We start from the raw sequence: 12,127 nt of genomic DNA, 5'->3' as shown, positions 1-12,127 counted from the left end.
TGTGTCAGGAGTTTTTCTTGTACTTTAACATTGCTAGTACACCTAACAATCTCAGTGGCGTCTGCCGTGAATCTCAAGGGGAGAATGCTGGGGTTCAAGAAGTTCGGGGGGGGGAGTGGTTAATAAAATAATAATTTTAAAAAATAACCTTACCTGCCTCTGCCACCTTGCTCCTTTTCCGATGGTGTTTGAGTCCCAGCAGTCCCTGGGACACCAGCACATGCTCCCCCATGCAATCCTGGCACTGCTCTCATGCTATACCTAGCATAAGAGCAGTGTCAGGATTGGTCTGAGCAGCTGGGTCTGCCGCTCACAGTGCACTGGAGTCTGTGCATTTTCTCCAGCCCAGCTGTACAACTTAGCCAGGTTGGAGAAACCTAAGTGCGCATGTCAGTTTGGCCGGCCTAAGACAGCCGGCCAAACTGACATGCACGCTTATTGCACTCACTCCTCCTCCTCCCCACTCCCATGGTCCAGCCCCACCCCTCCCTGCACATGCTGGCTGAACCTGCAGCTGAAAAATAAAACAATAGTAAAATATCATTTTATTTTTCAGCTGCTGGCTTAGCCCGTGAGGTGACGCTCATTCACCATTGCTAAGGAGCTAATTCTGAACAATCTGATTAAAGGACATGTTAATTGTTTAAACTCACAGGTACGGGCTAAACCCTTCAAGGATGCTACATAACTACCAATTTTCTCTTTTTTCTCCTGAATCTTTGTAAAAAAAACACTTGTAATTCAAGCACAATGTTAATTTGTGAGCCAAAATGATTCTCAGGCATCAATACTGACATATCATACAAGTTGTCCAGCTCACCCTACCCCCTGACAAATGGCGATATGATCCAAATTTTTGTATACATTTCTACCTTCAGTCCCCAAATTATGTAGTAAAATAGCTTATTTTGTCAAGGCAGAAAAGTCCTGTCCACGAATTGCCAGTAAATATGAATCAAACAATTTCTTCCACCTTTCCATGGCAAAACAGGATCTCCTTTGTCAGTCAGAAATAGTGGTGTTTAAGACATATTTGCAAATGCCATTTTTTCCTTTCTGCAATATTTTTTTCCACTAGATTGTAGTCAAACTCCATTGTAAGTGATGAACCACAGGTAAGTGCTTGTAAAGATGAGGACACACGTAATCTTGTATTTCTTAAGTTTATTTTCTCAAGCTGGTCCACACATCCTTTCTCAACCGTCTCCCATATCAGAATGCCTCAACCTCCAACCCCCAGGTTCCATCTCCCCACATTCTACATTCCACCCCTCAACCTTCCACTATACTTAAACATACAACACACTTTCCCTCCTTAAACAAAACTAACAAAAGAAATATAAACATTAAAATACATATAACAACAGAATACAGAAAATGTATTGTAAATCAAAACATAATGTAAACACCATACTTTTTTCTAAACAAAGTCTTTGAGCTTTGCAGGCTGTCGTCTCGTCCTGACATAGGACTTTACACGTGACGCGACAGAATTATAATTCACAGGATGATAATTCACAACAGAATGATCATCCATAGTAACATTACCATTACTGTCACCCAACTCCATATTAGCCTCTCCTTCACAAGAACCATTCTCCATGACTTCCTGTTGTTCACAACTTGCCCCTTTTTTTATACAAACACCAGATTGCATCCCACTTCCAAACATCACTAACGGATCAGTTCCACAATTTACGTCATGATACTCAAAATTACCAGCACATTTTGCCAATCTGCTCACATTCCACACTTTACCATCCTGTGTAACAACACTTTTTTTGAACACTTTTACAACCTTCATAGCCCTGCCAAACTTAGATGCACCTTTCCTCACAAAACCTGGCTCACGCACCTTTACCCAATCACCAACCGAAAAACTAGGTTCCCTCACCTTCCACTTGTCATCATATCTCTTCTTAAATTTCTCTTGTTTCCCCCTCACCCTTTCTCTAACTTCCTCCACTGAGATATCCTCCCAGTCCTTACTCAGTTTCTTCTTAAACCACCACCGACACAATTTAGACACAGGATGTCTTCCTTTCAGTAATTTGAATGGACTCACTTCCGTGGTACTTTGCGGGGTAATACGATAATACCACAACTTCTCCCTTAATTTCTCTTTCCACATTCCCCCAAATCCTCTTGCCCAGCAAATACTATCCTTAAGAACTCGATTGAATCTCTCTACTTGACCATTCCCTTGAGGATCATACAGAGGTGTAGTAACATGTTAGATATTACTATATTTAAAAAAACTTTGCATTTCACCAGAAGTCAGTTGGACGCCATTATCCGAAATCAACACCTCCGGATATCCTTCCCTAGAAAACACCTCCTTGAAAAACTCATTAATAGTTGCAGATGTCACCTGAGCAACCAACTTCACCTCTGGCCATTTGGAAAAATAGTCAATTAACACCAAAGCATAACGTGTATCTGTTGGAAGAGAAACAAATGGGCCAGAAACATCAAAACCTAACTTCTGCCACGGACAATTCGGCCAGGGAATAGGTTCAAGCGGAGCAGGTACTGTTCTCAGCATTTTCTCCGCATTTACACACACACAACACTCCCTCACAACCCATTCTGCCATTTTGTCTAAACCAGGCCACCAAAAACAAGTGCGTATCAATCTTTTCATAGAAGACATTCCAGGATGACCACGATGTGCCAGTTTCAAAATCACATCTTGCATACCCTTGGGTGGAATGCACTTCCCATTCTTAAACAACAACCCACTCTCTATATGCAATTCATCCCTAACTTTACCATATGGTTCTAACTCAGCAGCTATACAATTCCTTCCTGGCCAACCGTCCCTCACATATCTCTTAACCTCTTGGAAAACTAAATCCTCCTCATCACACTTCATCCACTCATCTTCATGTATACTACCAAACTCGGCAGACATGTATCCAGACACAGAAGATACCACATCCCTTTCCACAATACTCACACTTTTCCCTTCATCCTGTGGAAGACGCGACAAACAATCCGCTACAGCATTACTTCTACCCGGCACATACTCCATTCTAAAACAATACTCTTGCAACCTGGAAACCAGTCTGGCAATACGGGCAGTGGCATTCCAACCTCCCCCAGGAGATAAAATACCTACTAAAGGCTTATGATCTGTCTGCAGAATGAAATTGGACCCCCAAATATAGTCCCAAAAGTGCTCCACAGCCCAAATGCATGCTAGCAATTCCTTCTCAATTACTGCATACCTTCTTTCTGCATCCGTCAATGTGCGAGAAGCAAACGTAACATTCCATTTGTCTCTCCCACATCTCTGAGATTAAACCCCACCAATCCCATACATGCTTGCATCAACAGTAACTATGCATTGTGCCCCCACACAAAAAGGTCTCAAAGTAGGCGCCTGTATTATCTCTTTCTTAATCCTCTCAAATGCATTACTCTGTTTTTCTGTCCATACATATTGGACTCCTTTTCACGTAAGCTCCCTCAAAGGCTCCATTTTTGTAGCAAAATTCTCAATAAATTTGCTATAATACTCACACAAGCCAGTGAATGATAATAATTTTTCACGATCAGCAGGAGCATTTACTATTGCTTCCACTAGGGATCGTTTTGGTACAACACCTTCTCCCGAAATTGTATGACCTAGGTACTCAACAGATTTCAAGAAGAATTTGCACTTCTTCTCCCTTAAAGTCAAACCATTCACACTCAACACTTTACAAACATTTTCTACATGCAGTTTGTGTTCAACTTCATCTTTTGAGAAAATTAAAACATCATCCTGGAAACACTTCACATATTTGTCCATGTCTTTAAACAAATGAAACATCGCTCTCTGGAAGACTGACACTGCTGACGCCAATCCAAACGGCATCCTCTTAAATTGGTATAACCCTTGCGGGGTGATAAACGCCGTGAGATGTCTAGAATCTTCCGTTAATTCAATTTGGTGATACGCCGATCTCAAATCCAATGTGGAAAAAATATTCGCCCCCTCCAACATACTAATGACCTCATTTATCTTGGGTAAAGGATGGCAATTCACAATGATGTTAACATTTACAGCTCTCAAATCCACACACAGTTTCAAAGAATTGTCAGATTTTCGTGCTAAAACGATCGGAGAAACCCACTCGGAGGATTCAATCTCTTCTATCACACCCTCATTCACCATATCTGACAAGATCTTCTTTAATTCATCTCTGACACTAATGGGAACATTCCTAAGTTTCTGAATTACAGGTTTGGCATTAGCCTTGACTTTAATTCTGTGGCTGTAGTTGATCAATTTGCCCAATTTACTAGTGAAAACTTGTGGAAACTTAGAAGTAATCCACTCTGTTGCCTCCCTGGACTCTATCACTAATACAGGTTCAATACACCGGGGATTCAAAATTACACCCAATTTTCCTTGGTCCCTCCATCCTAGGACATTAACCCCCTTAACTGCAACATACAATTTAATATTGGCACGTCTCTCTTTAAAAGTGATTCCAGTTTCAACAAAACCAGTCACATCAATAGTCCTCCCTTCAAAACTTTCAGCAATAATATCTGGTTCCTTCAAATCGGTCAATTCCCAAATTCCCTCAAAGACTTGCTTAAAATAATCTTGTGTAACAATTGTCCAAGGTGACCCCGAGTCTGCCATTAACTCCAGCCTCCTCCCAGCGATTTGTACCTCACATCTAGGTCGTTTTATCTGTTCGCACCGTATTTCATCCCCAAGCTTGAGTGACAACACCATGCCCTTTTGCTCATTATCACCCTTCAGCCAATCATGACCATCTTTACCACTACTAACACACGCCATCTTCCCTTTGGCTACATAGTTACTTTTCTTGAAATCTTTACATACCCGAGCAAAATGTCCCAACCTTCCACATTTCATACATTCTTTTCCAACTGCCGGACATTGGGGCGACGATGCAAGATGGTTCACACTACCACAACGGAAACAGGATAGTTTCTCCATCCTATCTTGTCTCACCCATTTCTTACCCACACCAGTATTCTTGAAACCAGGATTACCACTCGAATTACTACCCATCATTGCACCCACCACCTCAGATTCTATATTATTAACTTTATCGACATCCTGTACAGATCTCATCCACTTCTCAGATTGCTCTAGAGCTTTCGCAGTAGAGATTACATCTTGCAATTTAGGATCCCCCATAACCCACAGATGTTCTTGGATCTTCCTGCTTTTCACATGCACTATAATTTGATCCCGAATCATCTCATCAGTCATATCACCAAAATTGCAATGTATAGATAATCCTCGTAGTGCTGTTAAAAACTCATCAAATGTCTCATCAGAATGCTGTGCCCTAGTATAAAACTTTAATCTATTTAATGCCAGACTTGCAGTAGGTTTGAATCTCTTCTCCAATCTCATTAGCGCTTCCTTGAAAACGTCCACTTCGCCCTCCGTATGATCTGGTAACAGTACTGGTGGTAAAGTTCTGAAAACCATCTGCCCCTCAGAGCCTAAACAATGTAATAAAATATTTTTTTTTCTATCTTGTGACATTTCGTCATCATCAATAGCTTTCATATAAGTCAAAAACTCTTCCTTCCACCTAGTCCAATGCAATGGTGGTTCTCCCTTGTTCTGTAAAAACTTTGCAGGAGGTTCAAACTGCATCTTTTCTCCCTTTTCCTTTTAATAAGTATACTTATATATAAAAAGGGGGAAGAAAAAAAAAATGAAAAAAAATAAAAAATAATTATGTAAGTGACTTTAGTTGTTCATAAAGTTAATGAATATTTGTCACAAAGATGTTCCTTTTCCGCATTTTCCTTTAAAGACCTTCTTTAGTGACAATAATAGAAGAAACCATCCGATAGTCCTCTGTTTATGTCTAGAAGGCAAAGTCCCGGCTCCGCCCAGAACAATATGCAGAGAACAGCACAGACGGCAGGAACAGCAAGAAACAGGTGTACTCCAACACAGGGCTGCGCAAACAAGTAAGGTATATTGCTAATGTAATCCTCATGTAATCCTCAACACAGCAGTCTTCCACTTAAATTCAATCTGGTACGATGCGAAGATTCGCTACTGCGCGTAGAGCACAGAATGTACAGCACGCTCTAGGATCCAGAAAAGGATGTCGCGCGGCACGTTGTTTAAATTAGGCCGCGTGACCAAACCCACAACGGCAGTTCAAACTGGCAGGGAAAGGCAGCGAAGAAGGAGGAACAGAAAGCACTAAAATAAAATAAAAACTGAAAGCCCACCTTCACTGCCGTGCCTCCATATCGCGCACTCGTTCAATTCATGTGTTTCCTTCTGTTGAAATTGCGTGAAGTACTATTCCTTCACCTTCTCCGTAGTGTGCGCCTGGAGTACATCCTGTCAAACCTTTAAAAGTCCACTACTTCTTTCATTGAATCTTCCTTTTCCTCGTCGCCAAAATGTAAAGATGAGGACACACGTAATCTTGTATTTCTTAAGTTTATTTTCTCAAGCTGGTCCACACATCCTTTCTCAACCGTCTCCCATATCAGAATGCCTCAACCTCGAACCCCCAGGTTCCATCTCCCCACATTCTACATTCCACCCCTCAACCTTCCACTATACTTAAACATACAACAGTGCTGTCTCTAACAGCCTGCAGCCACTGGACTTTACAATGAACACTACAATACACCTTAACTGGTGTTTTAAGTGTGTAGAATGTCTTTCTGTTGTTACAGTCTTTCCTCCCAACAACAACAACTGTGATCTCTGACTAAAGCCCACAAGCGGTATTCAATAGTCTTCTTTCATGAATTACTAGTCCTGTTGTATTTCACTTACTGCTTTAAAATGTGTCCCACGCAACAATCTCTCACATTAGGTAATGTGATATGCAAGTTTTTTTTTGTTTTTTTTTATATATAATTACTGCAGCTCAAAATGTATCTGATACTAGCTCCCAGCTTCCTCCGTAAACACCCATATAGTTTTTTTTTTTTTCTTCAAACTTGCTTCATTCAAAAATCCTTTTGAAGAAATATGTATGATGCACATTAGCCAGATCCAATATGGCCGCCAGAAAGTTACGTAGGAAAGTTGTGTGTGTGATCACTGCTACGCCACATTCAGGGTCCCGTAAGCAATGCTCTCACAAGCACTTGTCGAACTCTGGTGAACGCTCCACAACCAATAAAATGATCCGGAACAAAGTTGACGTCACTATTAATCTGTGACCGTCAATGTCACAGTAACTTGTCTGTCGAACAGATGACGATGTGTCCAGTGCTGCAAGATCACAACCCAACAGACTGTGGCCAACACTGTCACAGCACCTCTGCCGTTGGCACAAACGAAGCAGTAAGGGGCCACCTGAAAGACCACAGTGCTGCAGTCTCCTCCGGACTTGTAACGGGAAGCTCCACTCCTTAAAATCTCCTCACACAAGTAAGTGAAAGAAGCTTAGATCAATTGTAAAATCGTAGTTGCTCCAGAAATTTGTTTGTTCGATTGACATCCTAGTTGCTCCAGAATTAGTTCTGCGTGGGTCGATGGAGAAGCTAGTGATCCCTTGCCTGTCCCCAGCAGGCGCTTGTCGCCAATGTTAAGTTTCATTTCACAGCAGAACTCAGTAAGGTTTCTAACTTGTTTTGTTCCAAATACAGGTTAACAGGCCGCCAACCCATACAAGTCACTCTGCGCAGCTGCCCATATTCAAACCCCTGCACGTAGCTGATAGATAAAGTTTTGTTGTCTGAGTGACCTAGGTAAAATTCTTGTAGTCCAGGTAACCAGTGACGTGGCTAACATTCTAGCCGAGTACGTAACAGCTACCATGAGTAATTCCGGACCTGTAGCGATGGTTTGTCCCCTAGTCTGCAGGACATGCCCGTCAGAGAGGATCCTCACACCCTTAACTTCGCAGAACATTTTCACTTCTAGCATGCGTGGTATGTGGGAGGCTGACGCAGCCAGTCAGACTCTGCCTCACGACTTCAGTTATCGCAAGTGCCTCCACTCATGCTGCAGTCAGGCCCTCCGTTCACCTGGCGCATCACTCTCGCACCTACTTTAGTGTTTACAGGTAGCCCACACGCATTCATATACCGACCTTAATGTAGCAACAAATCAGGTGTTGTCACTCTCAACCTTGCCCATACAGGTGGGGCACCTGCATCACTTTCACACACTATACAAGTCTTACTGTGACACACAAGCACTTCACACAGGATGTGATTGTCCACACTATACGTAGGATTATAATAAATGACACTGCGTATATAGATTGACGGTGACAGCGCATGGGATATTAATTTGGTGCACTGTACACAGGTTTTCACTGTGCCAAATGTAATGTGGGGACTCTACACCAAACAAACATTATCATGAGTTACTACACTTGGGTATGCCTGTGACATCTACTAAATGTATTATGATGTAGTGACACTGCATATATGGTGTCAATGTAATACACTACAAATAGTGTTGTCATGCACTGGGTCATCTTGTGGCCCTCGACACACCCACAATGAAGCCACCATCAGACTAGAGACTAAGAAGTGCAAACAAATAAAGCTAGAAAGTGTTCTTACACAACATCCCCATACCCATAAGGCCATCCCTATGCTGCTCCAATTATGCCTCGTTAAATACCACCATGTCACAATGCAGTACCAGTCCAATAACCAACTACCTGTCTCTCCAATCACTCATTGAATCTGTACTTTTCTTTAACCCTGTACAGTGCTTTGCTGTCTTTTGGCTAGGTTGTTGCTATACAAATACCTGTCAATATACATCTGAAGGACACGTCTAACAGCAGATTCCCCACCTTGTGAATTTTCCCCAGGTATCAGACTGGATGCGGAAAACTCCAAGAGTAGTTTTCTTGTGCACAGGTAGGTGGCATTGTGCAGCTCCAAATCTACAATGTGACGCTCCGGAAGTGATGAACGGAACTGCCTATATGTGCCAAATATTTGTGCTGACGTTGCTTCCTTTCTGCACCGTCAGACACTGATCTGGTGCTCTGCGCCGCTCGTCTTGACAATGTATTTCTAAGTTTTTCTAAAAAATTTACCACTGTGCAAGTGAAATGTTCCTTCCTAAATCACAAAGTTTAATCCTTGTAGGCACTGTCACAAACTGATTTCTGTGGCAGATCCTGACTAGGTATGTCTCTGGTGCTTGAGGTTGAATCACCACTTCAGGACCTGCAATTAATGTGCCAGATTATTCCGCAGGCCATACATGATCATGAAGCGAAGTTCTATGTCTCAAAACATGGCAAGAGACTGCATTGTGACAGGTCAAAGTCGAAAGGAAAGTCCTTTCCTCACATTAGATCTTCACTGTGGTTTAAGCCCAGTGTTAAGTCCAAAAAGAAACACAAGAAATTCAAGTGAGAAATGGCCTCACCAGGAAAGGTGAAAAGATGTCAACGTGCCACCCCATCTTGCTCCCGTACTCCTGAGATGCTGATTCATAGTCTGGTGCTGATGCATCCGAATTTCCAGGATTGTCAGCAACATTACAGAAGTCGAGGCATTTAGAGAGGCCATACTGTGCGTTTTCAGCATATTTCTGGCTTCCTTTAGTGTGCCTTTAGGTCCCAAGGATCTGCAGGACCTGCAGCCAGACTTCTCTTAGTTTGCCCTCAGTGCTGCCTGTGCCTCTCAAACCGCCTCAGGGTCCGCACTGGTTTTGGTTCTAACTTCGGTCCTGGTCCATCGGCAGCACTGATGGAGGATCCACACGCTATACTGGTCTCTCACTCTTACCCAAACTCGCCTCTGCTGAAGCTGTGTTCTAAACCCACTGGAACATAGCTCTTTGGAAATCCTTCTGATTCTATACAGTACCTTTACTGGGTGTCAGCACAAATGTATTTGAGCAGCATTTTTGTTCAGACTCTGTTTAAAGCCAGAATTGAGATGATGTTGGGGACACATTTGTCCCACAATATGATAAAAACAATTGGTATGAGGAATTACAGGATGCCAGTGGCTTAGACACTTTCCCAGCCTCTTGATTTGTCTTTTCCTCTGGTCTTGCCATTGAGGAGAGTGTATTTTTTGCGGTTGTGATTAGAAGAGTGGCAGAAGTCATTGCCCTGTAACTCCCCACTATGGGGGATAAAACCAGAGTTCTAACTAAGGTCATTCAGCCTGGCTAGGTTCCTGTCAAACATCTCCTGTCATTTAATAAGGCCCTGACAGATATGCTCTCGGACACTTGGGAAAACCATGTTCTGATCATCTGGTTAACAGGCAGGTCGCTCGTTGATACAGACCACCGCCAGGTAACCCTAAATCTCTCATGCAATATCCAGTACCAGAGAGCTTGGTGGTTCAGGTGTCCACCAGCAAAGTCAACCCTAGCAACTTCCTTATAACTCCACCTGACAGTGAATCCAAACATAGAATATTTTAGCAAGTGCATGTCTTCTTCTTCCAAATTTGGCTTATGTTCAGAAAATGCCAACTGTTTCCTTGTTCTCTACACCCATTCACAATGGGACAGGGTTAGTCAGATCTTAATGGTTGCCCCGGGAGGCCTATGATCATCTTTAGCCCAAATCTTTCAGGACAGCCAGAATGGAGCAAAATTTGTTAGCTGGTCTGACCTGGACATGACCGATTGCTTTGGGTCGTGCAGTCATCATTAGTGTGGTGCTTCGGTGCCATGTTTAGATGAGGTCTTCTGTCTTCTTGGAAGATGTCCAAGAATTGTTAGTGAATATGCTATTTGATGGCTTTTGCTTCTTTGGTGAGAAGACAGATATGGCCCTAGACTGATTTCAGGAGAATCACACCACAGCTTGCACCTTGGGTCTCCACATTCGCCAGACAGTTTCCTCACCAATTTGACCTATTATGGAAGGGACTTTGCATACTGTCAGTGAGATTCCGCTGCTGGCACAGCAATCTTCCCAGCCCTTTTGGGGTCAAGACCATGGCTCCCAGAGACAATGGCTGAGGACATCAGAGACAACATACATCTCAGTCTCCAGCCCCGCCAACAACCAAGTTACAAACTGCTTTAGTGTGACCTTTCCGACACACAGCCACCCCCCAGGAGGCCAGATCAGTCATTTCCTCCAGAGGCAGTAAGAAATTATGTGTGACAGATGAGTCCTCCAAATTGCCCAACAGGGATATTTCCTTCAATTTTATTCTACCCTGCTGCACCTTCCTCTCCAATCTGTGTGGCTGACTGAGGACCACCTGTCCGCATTGCAGCAGAGAGAGTAGGCTGTTTTGGCCAAAGGTACCAAAAATAGGGTTCCAACCTCGAAGCAGGAACTGGGTGTTACTCCTGTTTCTCTTTTGTACCAAAGGACAAAGGGCTTTGCCTTATTTTAGATCTTCACCCTCTCAACACCTTCCTCCTAAAGGGCAAATCCAAGATGCTCACACTAACCCAGGATCTGTCTGCCCTGGAGACTGGATGGTAGCACTATACCTGTAGGACGGTTATTTACAAGTTCCTGTAATGTAGGTCCAGAGCCCTTATCTACTGTTCACTGTGCAAGGAGCAATTTCCGTTTGTGGTGTCCCCTTCTGGCTTCACCAGTGCCCCTCAGGTGTTCACAGGTGATGTCAGTGTTCTCAGCAGACCTTTGGGGACTGGATGTTCCACTCGTCCCTGTAGGAAAGTACCCTCTTTTTGGCATGGTTACCCCAGCTTTTTGCCTGCTGTCAGTATGCTTTGCCTGTTTTCACTGGGATCCTGCTAACCAAGATCCCAGTGATTGAGCTCTCTCCCTCTATATTTGGTTACTTAGGACTTTGCAGACCCCACAATTGGCATACTGGTGCCCCCACATAAGTCCTTAGTATATGGTACTGAGATACCCAGGGCATTGGGTAACCAGGGGTTCCCTATGGGCTGCAGCATGTACTGTGCCACCCATGAGAGCTCATGCAAAATGTGTCTGCAGGACTTCCATTACAGCCTGCGTGAAAAAGTGCATGCACCGTTTCACTACAGGTCACTGCACAAGGTCACTGTAAGTCACCCCTATGGCAGGCCCTCCTAGCCCAGAGAGTAGGGTGCAAGTACCACTGTGTGAGGGTACCCCTGCATGAGCAGAGGTGCCCCTATGAACTCAATTTCTATTGCACTGGACTTCGTACGTGCGAGGAAGCCATTTTAGCCATGTACTGGACACAGGTC

General features: G+C 43.4%; 1 protein-coding gene across 1 annotated transcript in view; it reads left to right on the top strand.

Annotated features, from left to right (window-relative positions):
* The first annotated feature begins 7,104 nt into the window (after window positions 1-7,104).
* The window catches only part of TEKTL1 (tektin like 1), a 232,388-nt gene continuing 227,365 nt past the window's right edge, over window positions 7,105-12,127 (top strand). The window contains exon 1 of the mRNA XM_069237411.1: window positions 7,105-7,396. The gene's annotated coding sequence lies outside the window, so the exon portion shown is untranslated. The remainder of the gene's footprint in view (window positions 7,397-12,127) is intronic.

Source organism: Pleurodeles waltl, chromosome 6, assembly GCF_031143425.1.
Source record: "Pleurodeles waltl isolate 20211129_DDA chromosome 6, aPleWal1.hap1.20221129, whole genome shotgun sequence".
Lineage (NCBI taxonomy): Eukaryota > Metazoa > Chordata > Amphibia > Caudata > Salamandridae > Pleurodeles > Pleurodeles waltl.
The sequence above is the reverse complement of the archived record's forward strand: the minus strand, read 5'-3'. Positions and strand labels throughout refer to the sequence as shown.